We start from the raw sequence: 10,793 nt of genomic DNA, 5'->3' as shown, positions 1-10,793 counted from the left end.
ATGTAGCTTCCCCAATCTTATCTGTCAGACCTCTAAGCAACCTATTTAGTTTGTCTTCTAATTTCAAAATGTAGATATTGCGATTCTCATTTTGAAATTAGAAGACAAACTAAATAGGTTGCTTAGAGGTCTGAGAGATTTATTATGACAATTCACTTTATTGTAATTTTATTGATTCTCATCCTTGTCGGTTTTTTCAGCCTGATGATGAGGTTTTATACCTCAAAGCTCGTATAATAAAGAATGTTCTTCCTGGTCTTGGCAATATTATTTATCATTAAGCTATATATATATATATATATATATATATATATATATATATATATATATATATATATATATATATATATATGTGTGTGTGTGTGTGTGTGTGTATATATGTGTGTGTGTGTCAAAATTTTCTTTTAAAACGCTCTGACTTTTATTAACATGCAATCATACCTTTATTGTGTATCCTCCATAGGGAGGTAGTGCCGTCAGTACACCTCATGCGGTGCACTGTAGGCATTACTTAAGGTTCTTTACAGCGTGCCTTCGCCCCCTAGCTGCAACCCCTCTTATTCCTTTTACTGTACTCCTTTCATATCCACTGTCTTCCATCTTACTTTCCACCTTCTCCTAACAACTGATTCATATTGCAGCTGCGAGGTTTTCCTCCTGTTAACACCTTTTTCAAACTTTTACTGTCAATTTCCGTTTCAGCGCTGAATGACCTCACAGGTCCCTGTGCTTGGCCTTTGGCCTAACCTCTGTATTCAACTCAATTTTATTGTGTATCCACTCGCACTGTGAAGTATATGTGTATTATCAGGGATACTTCACAACTTTACACAAGTAGTATGCATTAATATACAAACTATATCCTACATGCTCACATGCATTCCTGGACATGTCAGTTAAATACACACGGATGCAATTACCTCGATTCAATCTCGTTAGTCCTGACCCCATGGCAGTCTAGGTTCTATTGATTGGCGTACATGCGCTTAATACGGTCATGTTTGTGTTATATGACGTCATTGAAATCTGTTACCCCTTTCATTTGTCCCGCAAGGATTGCTGCGTTGGGCTTAAGTTGCCGGTTAGTGTTTAATGTCTGTCGTAGGGTTTCGTCTCTCTCTCTCTCTCTCTCTCTCTCTCTCTCTCTCTCTCTCTCTCTAGTCGTTTCCATTGTATAAAGAATGACTATTAGAGCCTTATAGATAAAGTCTTGGGCCTATAGTTTCCTTCTATTTGTCTGTCCGTCAGTCAGTAGTATGTCTGTCACGCCTACGTTGTCATCGTAAGGGGCGGCGTCCACCCTACAGTAAAACACGTCTTAAAGACACGTCGGTAACTTATGGTACACACTTCACAAACATGTTAAACACAAGTTAATGGCTGCATAGTAATCCTAACCCGTGCTTCATAAGATTATCCGCTTCCGTTCGTTGATTTGTTGTCAACCTGTCTGTGATGTGTTCGTGATAAGTTGCCGACGCTTATTTAATCATGTTTTACGGTAATTTGGACTCACCCTAAAAGTTGTTGCAAAGGTAAACCCTCATGCATAGATTTGCATAGTGTTACGTCTGAAGTTTTTGAATGAGTGTGGAAGAGATGGAGATCTGCCATTCGGTTCGCAAACTCCACTTAAAAATAACGCCCTTTCAGATGATACCAAGGGCAGTGACCTTCACCGTGACACTCATACTAAACTTCACACTGATCCTTGTTAATGTAATGGCACATTAATCAGTATTATTTTAAAGACACCTCATTTTTATCTGTGCTTCATTAGTGCCTAAGCCCTACAAAGAGAGGACTCGGATGTTTGTGTATTTGTGCTGTATCTTATTTTTATTTTGTTATCGCCTTCGCTTGATGTTTTGAGAAACAACAGATAAGATAGGAAGGGATGTCATCGATCATTTCCTGAGAGAGAGAGAGAGAGAGAGAGAGAGAGAGAGAGAGAGAGAGAGAGAGAGAGAGTTAATGACCCCATTCTGCCACGCGCCCGGGAATATGAGGCAACGAGCATCAGGGTTGTTTTATTGCCCTCTCTTTATTTCTCTCATTTCTCTCTGTTTTTTCTTGGTTTTCGGCGTTTGGGGGTTGGGTTGTCGGGGATGTGGGAAGGGGGGCGAGGGCGTTATTATTAGCTCCCAGGGGGGAGATGAGGTTTTGGTGAGGCGGTGAGGGCAAGAAAGGTCACTGCCCTTTATTGTGAGTTATTTTCGACCGTCTGCTATTCAGTTTATGTTTACTGTTTGCTTTCATTTGTTCGTATTATTTTGCTTCGTGTTTTGACTACTACGCCATTATCTTCGCGCTTGGAGGATCATTGTGATTTTGGTTCAGTTTGTCTGTTTGTTTATCCGTGACCGGAATTACGGGGAACCAGTTTAAGGAATTTGCCTGAAACTTGACACTAGTATTCCATTGCTGGTCCCCTTTCCCGTAGGGGGTTAGTGTCATCAGTGCACCGCACATGGTGCACTGTAGGCAATACTTAAGGGTGTTTGCAGCGTCCCCTCGGCTCCTAGCTGCAGCAGCTTTCATTCCTTTTACTCTACCTTCGTTCATATTCTTTCTTCCATCTTAATTTCTACCCTCTCTCAACTATTGTTTCATGGAGCAACTGCTTTGAGGTTTTCCTCCTGTTCCACCTTTTAAACCACCTTTACCTTCAATTTCCCTCTCTGCGCTGAATGACCTTTATAGGTCCCAGTGCTTGGCCAGTGGCCTAAACTTTTATACTCCATTGCATTCCCTTTTATTAATTAACTCTTCTTTATCATCGTTGAAGACCTGAGGATTTGCCACCCGAGAGACCACACCAACTCATCATCGCTCCAAAAGATTGGCCTTAGGAGGGGGAGGGGGAGGAGTTTATTGAATTGTTTTGCTTAACTTCATTCACAAGTTATTCCGTTATTTTTAAGCTCATGCACTTACAGGTTGACACAGTTGAAAGGAAATAATGTTCTCAAGGTGTTATTATTATTATTATTATTATTTTATAATAAAATGCACAATTATTTAAATAAATTGTATTATTTGTATTTAAGAAATTGTGGATTTTTATTATACAACAGATTAATCACGACATTGTGAATTTCTTCGCATTATTATTATTATTATTATTATTATTATTATTATTATTATTATTATTATTATTATCCTGAACGTCAGTACTAACATACTTGAATCAAATACGTTTTTAGCGTCACTTCATAATGGCAGGACTGACGCGTAAGTAATGTTGACAATGCGTGGTTAAATTGTAGCTGCATTGGGGAGGTTAGAACTCTTTTTATTTTTGCTAATTCGTCTGTCCTTTGGCGTCTTTACTCTTGTTGTTATGTGTCCTTATTTACGTCTTCTACTTGTTCGGTTTGCTGCCTTGTTCATTCTTTGTGTGTTTTTCTCTTTTTTCATCTGTTGGTATTTTCTCTCTTGCTCATGTTCATATCGTTTGTTCATCCGATTATTTGTTTCAAGTTTTTTATTGTTTTTTATCACTGTCTTTAATTCATTTGCGATCTGTGAAGTCATTTGGAAGAGCTTAGTAGCTTCAAGGTATTAATATTAATAACTGGAAAGAAACCACTTTCTAATAGAGTTTCATTTTTGAATTATGGTTGCATCAGCGGAATTCATATATATGTATATATATATATATATATATATATATATATATATATATATATATATATATATATATATATATATATATATATATATATATATATATATATATATATTATAAACAAACTAAAGCAGAGCGAATAAAACAAGAGGAGACGGGATGCTAGACTCATAACAGATAATGCGTTTCTCTCTCTCTCTCTCTCTCTCTCTCTCTCTCTCTCTCTCTCTCTCTCTCTCTCTCTCTCTCTTATCTAAAATGTAGCAACTAACAGTTCTTACAAACTCATGGCCACTGATGAGTGTTTTTGTTTTTTCTATTGATTTTGTTTGCTTTTATTTTTGTGTCAGTGACGAATGTTGTTTACATCCGGCCATGTTAAGATGTAACGCACTGAAACGGTCTTTTATTTTTTAATTAACCTTTGTTTTCCTCTTCTTTCAGAAAGATTAATTCGCTAATGAAGTAGGGACGGATCTACGCATGTTTCAGGTAAGGAGAAAAATTCGCATTTTTTGTAAACAGTTTAAAAACATTTGCACAACAGTTCCCAGAACACCGACGAAAGATTCGAGTCTTCATTTGTTTTCCGGTTTTTACCAGAATTGGGTCGTTGCATGTTTGGAAGTCGTTAGCCGTGTTCGGTGCTCGTTTTAGTTTGTATTGTTTCCCCAGAGCCTTGTGTGTTAGAAGTTTCACTAACTGCTACACCAGCGGCATTTTTCACATGTTTGGAAGTCGGTCTAAACTCTGTGTTTATGTGCTGTGTTTGCACAGGTCTACTTAACAGTTTCAGTTGCTGTTTGATATGTGTTTTATAAGGGTCAACCAATCCAATCCTTATTGTTTGCACGAAGCTCAACATGAATGAACATAAACTCGTTCCTCAGCTGTATTTAGAGGTAATGATCATAGTATCTACCACTTTTAATCACCATCGCTGATTTTATAACGTGTTTGTACGTCTCCTTTTAACTCTTCCCTCGCACGTGTATGTCCCAGAGCGCGTATTTGAAAAGAGAGGAGGCTAGTGTGATAAGACTCAGCAGATGAGATGACCACGCAGCTCGTTGCTCTTTCTTTATGGTGTCAGAGGACGTAAGCGTAGCACGGATAAGCGAAAGTATCCAGACCTTGTTCGATCGACGTCAAAAAAAGACCGAAATGATTGATTTACTAATATACTAAATTGGTGGTGCAAAGCCATATTTCATTCCGTTAATGTGCACTCAGGAGAGTTATATTCATTATAGTACGTTAACGTTCATGTTGATTGATTAGCCTAATCCCGGTAGGAGGGTAGTGCGATCAGTGCACCTCACGCCGTGCACTGTAGCCATTACTTAAGTTTCTTTGAAGCGTCCCTTCGGCCCCTAGCTGCAACCCCTTTCCTTCTGTTGACTGTACCTCCTTTTGTGTTCTCTTTCTTCCATCTTTTTACCCTCTCCTAACTATTGTTTCCTGCGAGGTTTTCCTCGTGTTACACCTGTGAAGCCTCTTCTATTTTCAATTTTCCTTTCAGCGCTGAATAACCTCATAGGTCCCAGCGCTTGGCCCTTGGCCGTAATTTCTTATATCGATTAGCCTAATGAGTAATGATTCTCTTCGACTGAAGACTTCTAGCTGCCTTGATGAATTTGGTATATTGATACATCAACTCTCCAGACTTAACTTGCGTCGCGAAGGCAAAGGTCCCAAGACAGCAGATTGTAGCGTAGGTTTCCGAATGAGGTTCCTTGAATGTAAAAGGAATGGTTTTATATTTTAGGGTGTGAAAGATAAATGGAGAAAACTAATTTAATGAGAGGGATGCGGTAACTTTATTGCGAGAAATATTACGATATAAATGTCAAGGGAATAATGTGAGTGACTTAAGTAAAACAAAGTAGCTGGTGTGGAAACGAAATAATTGGTGTGGAAAAATGCTGCGGTTTTAGAAAAAGAAAAACACATATAATAAAATTAAGAGAAGACTTTTTGCAAAAAGGAACTAAAAGTAAAGATAAAAAAATTATTAGCGCAAAACGAAACTAACAAAGTAATTTTGTAAAATTAAAGTGATTGTTTAAAAAATAAAGGCAAGAATTACGGTGCAAAGGGAAAAAAGATTAATCAATGTAAAGAAAAGTTTAAAGCTATTACTGCAAAAAAAAACATAAAATAATCTCAGAAGTAAACCAAGAATTATTGACACACACACACACACACACACACACACACACACACACATATATATATATATATATATATATATATATATATATATATATATATATATATATATATATATATATATATATATATATATGAACAAGTGATTGGTTCTGCCAATAATGTTATTGCAGAATAAACGGACCCGTCAAAATACGTCCATCGTTCGTAAAAGCAGATGCCAGTTTTGCTGATGGCCGATGATAACGCCGTCTCTTCCGTCCGAACATCTTTTCGTACTTCGCCTATTTATCTCATGGAGAATTTTCGTTGATAAAAACGCCATTTCATACCCAGGTGTTTTGTGGGCTCTCTCTCTCTCTCTCTCTCTCTCTCTCTCTCTCTCTCTCTCTCTCTCTCTCTCTCTCTCTCGCCTAGGAAGTCTTTAATTCTTGTATTTTTGCTTTCGTTTTTTTTTCGAAATATTTGTCAGTAAATTTCACCTTGGAATAAACATGTATTTTATATATTTTCAGCAAGGAACGATGTCACTCCCTTGGTATGTAATTTGTCAGAGTGGTCATGTTATTAGTTTTTTATTTTATATTATACTGAAAGTATTGCTTTGAACGACTCGTATTTCACATTTTGATAAGAGATTGTGTTATCAGTCGTGTGTTCCAATTTTTCGAAGGTAAACAACGGTTTTACCGTCCTCATGTTTTTCACTCAAAATCTTGTATTTTGAATTTTTCCAACGATACATTTTTAATAGACTTACATTTAATGTGTTTCAGAAGTGTCAGTTTTGATATGCTTTATTGTTTCAAAACTGTCAAAATTGACAGTTTTGATTTGCTGTATTGCTTCAAAAGTGACAGTAGTATTGATAGACTATTTTGAAAAGTTTTCAGAAGGGACGGTTTTAGCAAGCTTGCATCTGCAGTTATTCAAAGCTGACGGTTGTACCAGTCTTGTATTTCAAGGGTTTTGTTGCTTCTTCTTTCTTTTTTTCAGAAGCGATGTTTTATGGTCACCGGGACCTCCATAGTACGACTCAATCTAGGAGTTTTTGTCGCGATCTTTAGTAGAGAAGCCTGTTGTTGGAGTTCTGAGCTATTTCCATCTCTTTACCTTGATTGCAAGAGGCAGAGCTGGCTTGGAGACTGGTCTTTTATACTGATCCCAAGGCCTTTTGAAGATCACACTTCCTCCTCTTTCGGTCTGGTTCTCGCTGTTCACAATGGCCCTGCGTTCTCTGGGAACTTATTATTCCTTTGGACAGAGATATGTGGGTATGAAAAATGATGATATGATGAGAGTATTGTGATGGATACACCATTTATCAGTACTAATAATAATAAATACCATAATTTTAGGATAATTACAAAATAGGTAAAATACCCATAATTTTATATGTACGGTATGTAAGGACAGTATAATCATGTGCAAGAGAAGTTAAGTTGTGCAAAGTGTAACATTTGAATAAATATTATTTTGGGATTTTTGGACTACTACTACTACAATAATAATAATAATAATAATAATAATAATAATAAAATAATAATAATAATAATAATAATACTAATAATAATAATAATAATAATAATAATAATAATAATAATATCCACGATAGTGTAAATGTAAATATATGTGAGAAATATATATACTAAACGAGAGCTTTCGAGAACCTGCTTGATTGTCCTTCTGAGTCTGACCATAGCACTGAAGCAAGCAACGAAGTGAAAAGTTTCGAAAAAAACAAACTAAAGTTTAAAAACATCGAAGTGAATAGTTACGAAAAAAACAGATGAAAATTAAAAGCGCTCTGTTGACAAGAAAACCCGGTCGTAATTTGTAGTAACCGAAGGATGGTGATGATCCGTTGAACAGACAGGACAGAGATGTCTGATCTGTGTTGCCACGCCGACTTGCCTTACATCAGATGCAGCAGCCCGCCAGACCCAGATGTTCCCGCATATATAATAGGTTGGAAATAGGTTTAATGTCCCGTGTTAGGGTTTGACCTTCGCATGCAACGCCAACTCCATCTGCTGCCGGTGGTGCTGTACATGGAGGTCTTTGTTGAGGCCGAGCGAGTAGGTAGGTGGGCTGCCGTTTTCAAAGGGCTCTGTAGCGGATGGTGGCACTCTTGAGGTGGGAGAGGTCTGGAAAGGGTGCGATAGTGCCGGGATGTGCCATGTTTATGAAATCATGTATTTTTTTCTGATTAACTGTTATTTATTTGTTTATTTCTTTTATTGTTTTTATTTGTATTTCAATTATTATTTAGTTACGTTTTCATCTTTAATTTCTTTATTTCGTAAATGGATATTGTGTTGCGTAGAAGTTTGCTTGGCAGGATTTTTGCCCTTATGTCTTGTTCCATAAAAATAAGTATGCTGTAAACAACAATAGCAAAACAACAACAACAACAACAACAACAACAAGAGCCATAATAATAATAATAATAATAATGTCCTCTCTTTCTCGCCGGGACGTGGTTCTCCTGACGATACAAATTATAATCATGTTAATATGTTTGTAAAAAAGTGATACCGTTATAGTAAAACTTAGCTGTCAGTGTCATGAAAACTTTTTAGACGCTAAGTTCAAGGATAAGGGCAAGAAGAAGAAGAAGATGGTAAGAAAATTCCGAATCTTAGCCGTGGAGGAAGATGGAACAGTCGTCACGGAGTGAACGTGGAGAAGAGGCGAACTGAAATTCTAGATGGTTATTATGGCCGTCAGTGTGACCCAAGTACTGAATCGATTAGTCCTGCCGATTAGTGTCTTTGAATTCGGTAATTGTATCTCATTGCGGAGGAGCGTCCGTGCTCTCTTACGCCACTTTCGTGTGTGTAAATGAGCCCGGTCACATTATTTCATTCAGGTTTTTTGAGCAACGATTCGAAGGTCGACCCTTTTCGGTGTGCTGTTATAGCTGAAGAGAGTTTTTCCGGTATGTCAAATTGCTCGAATATCCGTATTTTGTTACTGCTGTTACCAAGGTCCTTGGCTATTACACAAACGCACACATGCGTGCAAGCAGTTAAATATATATATTTATATATATATATATATAGATTTATATTTATATTTTATATATATATATGTATATACATTTTATATATATTGTATAAATGAATTTTATCACATCACCGTGATTCATATACAAGCATTAAGCTACAAATGTCGTTTAATATCCAGTTTGCTCTACCTCGGAAATAATATATTTTCATATATGTTACCCGGAGAATTTTTGTAGTTGATAATAAGTTCGTCGTCACGTGGGCTCGAACCAAAGAAGAAAAGAACTCAGGACTACAGTGATGCGCATTAAACCACACGGCCATGGTTTAATATGCGTCACTGTAGTCCTGAGTTCTTGTCTTTCGTGGTTCGAGCCCACGAGACGACGAACTTATTATCAACTACAAAAATTTCCCTTCGGGTAACATATAATATATGAAAATATATTATTTCCGAGGCAGAGCGAATTGGATATCAAAGGACATTTGTAACTTAATGCTTATATACTGTAAATATATTTTATATATATATATATATATATATATATATATATATATATATATATATATATATATATATATATATATATATATATATATATATATATATATATATATATATTATATATAATATATGTAATACATTTATCGCATACGCCGTGCCATTTTTTATATTCACAAACATTAGGCCAAATGTCGTTTAACATCCAGTTCTCTCTGCCTCGGGAATATCACGAAAGGGGAATTATGATTGATAAGCTATTTGGCACCTGGAACACCCGACAGAGCATACCGACGACTCTCATTGACGGTAACCATTCTCATAGTGTACTGAATTCGATATTACTGGATATTTATGGCCTAGAAGTTGCGGTTTTATATATAAAAATTCCATTGTGTATAAGTGATATACATTATATATTTATATGTTATATATATAATATATGAGTATATATATGTATATATGTGCATATATATTTGTGTGCATATATATTGTATACATACATTGTTTGCATATGTGCACGCGCAATTTGAGTTTGTTTAATGTTTAGTACACAATCATCACTCATTCCATAATCTTACTGAGAGAGAGAGAGAGAGAGAGAGAGAGAGAGAGAGAGAGAGAGAGCGCTTGTACTCTTAAATCGACAGTCCGGTCTTACACACATGAAGGCGTACTCTGCATCCAAGATCTGGAGATCTGGGAAGCGTCAGAGACCAGACTTGCGAGAACGCACTTGCTGTACTAATCGACGTTTGCTTCGGAAATGTAACCCAGAAATCGTTGCCGATGTTCGGGGTTTGAAGAGAACCCGATATAATACTACTTTAAAGGTTTGTATTGCCGTTTGAGGATCTGTGTGTTTTATATTTATGCATTATCTTTATGTATTTTATTTCTTTATTCAATTTTTCTTTATGAAGTGAAAATTTGCTCTTTAAGTTAAAGGTGTCTTATGACTTTTCGGTACGAATATTTACACCTTATCTTTATCTTGATTGATAATGGTAGTAATAAAAGTTTAAACATCATAAAAACGAATAATAACAGTAATAAAAGTTAAAACACCATAAAAGCGAAAAATAACAGCAATAAAAGTTTAAACAGCATAATAGCGTAATCTCTTTTCGGGCTGCGTACCATAATAATTGCTTCCGTAATTTATGGAAATGTACTTGTACTTGTAGTTGAAGGCAAGATGCCTTTAACTTGGAAAACACAAAGTAGAATGCCCGTGTGGAGAGGAAAGGGAACGAAACGGAGAAAAGGAAATAAAGCATGGAGAAGGAGCAATCACGAAGTAATATGTGCTCAAGCAGTACCAATCAGAACGGGCGGATGACCTACCTGAGTACGAAGCACCACAAATATGCCGGCGGACGGGTAATGATAAGCGCTCACCAACACCAATTCACGTCTGAATGAATGAGCGAAGAAATTCAAAGAATTATTTATAAGAAACAACAGAGCGCTGGTC

General features: G+C 36.4%; 1 protein-coding gene across 1 annotated transcript in view; it reads left to right on the top strand.

Moving 5' to 3' along the window:
- The first annotated feature begins 4,071 nt into the window (after positions 1-4,071).
- The window catches only part of LOC136836118 (major facilitator superfamily domain-containing protein 6-like), a 158,102-nt gene continuing 151,380 nt past the window's right edge, over positions 4,072-10,793 (top strand). Inside the window, exon 1 of the mRNA XM_067100110.1 lies at positions 4,072-4,123. The gene's annotated coding sequence lies outside the window, so the exon portion shown is untranslated. The remainder of the gene's footprint in view (positions 4,124-10,793) is intronic.

This window comes from Macrobrachium rosenbergii, chromosome 56 (assembly GCF_040412425.1).
Source record: "Macrobrachium rosenbergii isolate ZJJX-2024 chromosome 56, ASM4041242v1, whole genome shotgun sequence".
NCBI lineage: Eukaryota > Metazoa > Arthropoda > Malacostraca > Decapoda > Palaemonidae > Macrobrachium > Macrobrachium rosenbergii.
This window is presented reverse-complemented; position numbering and strand designations above follow the sequence as displayed.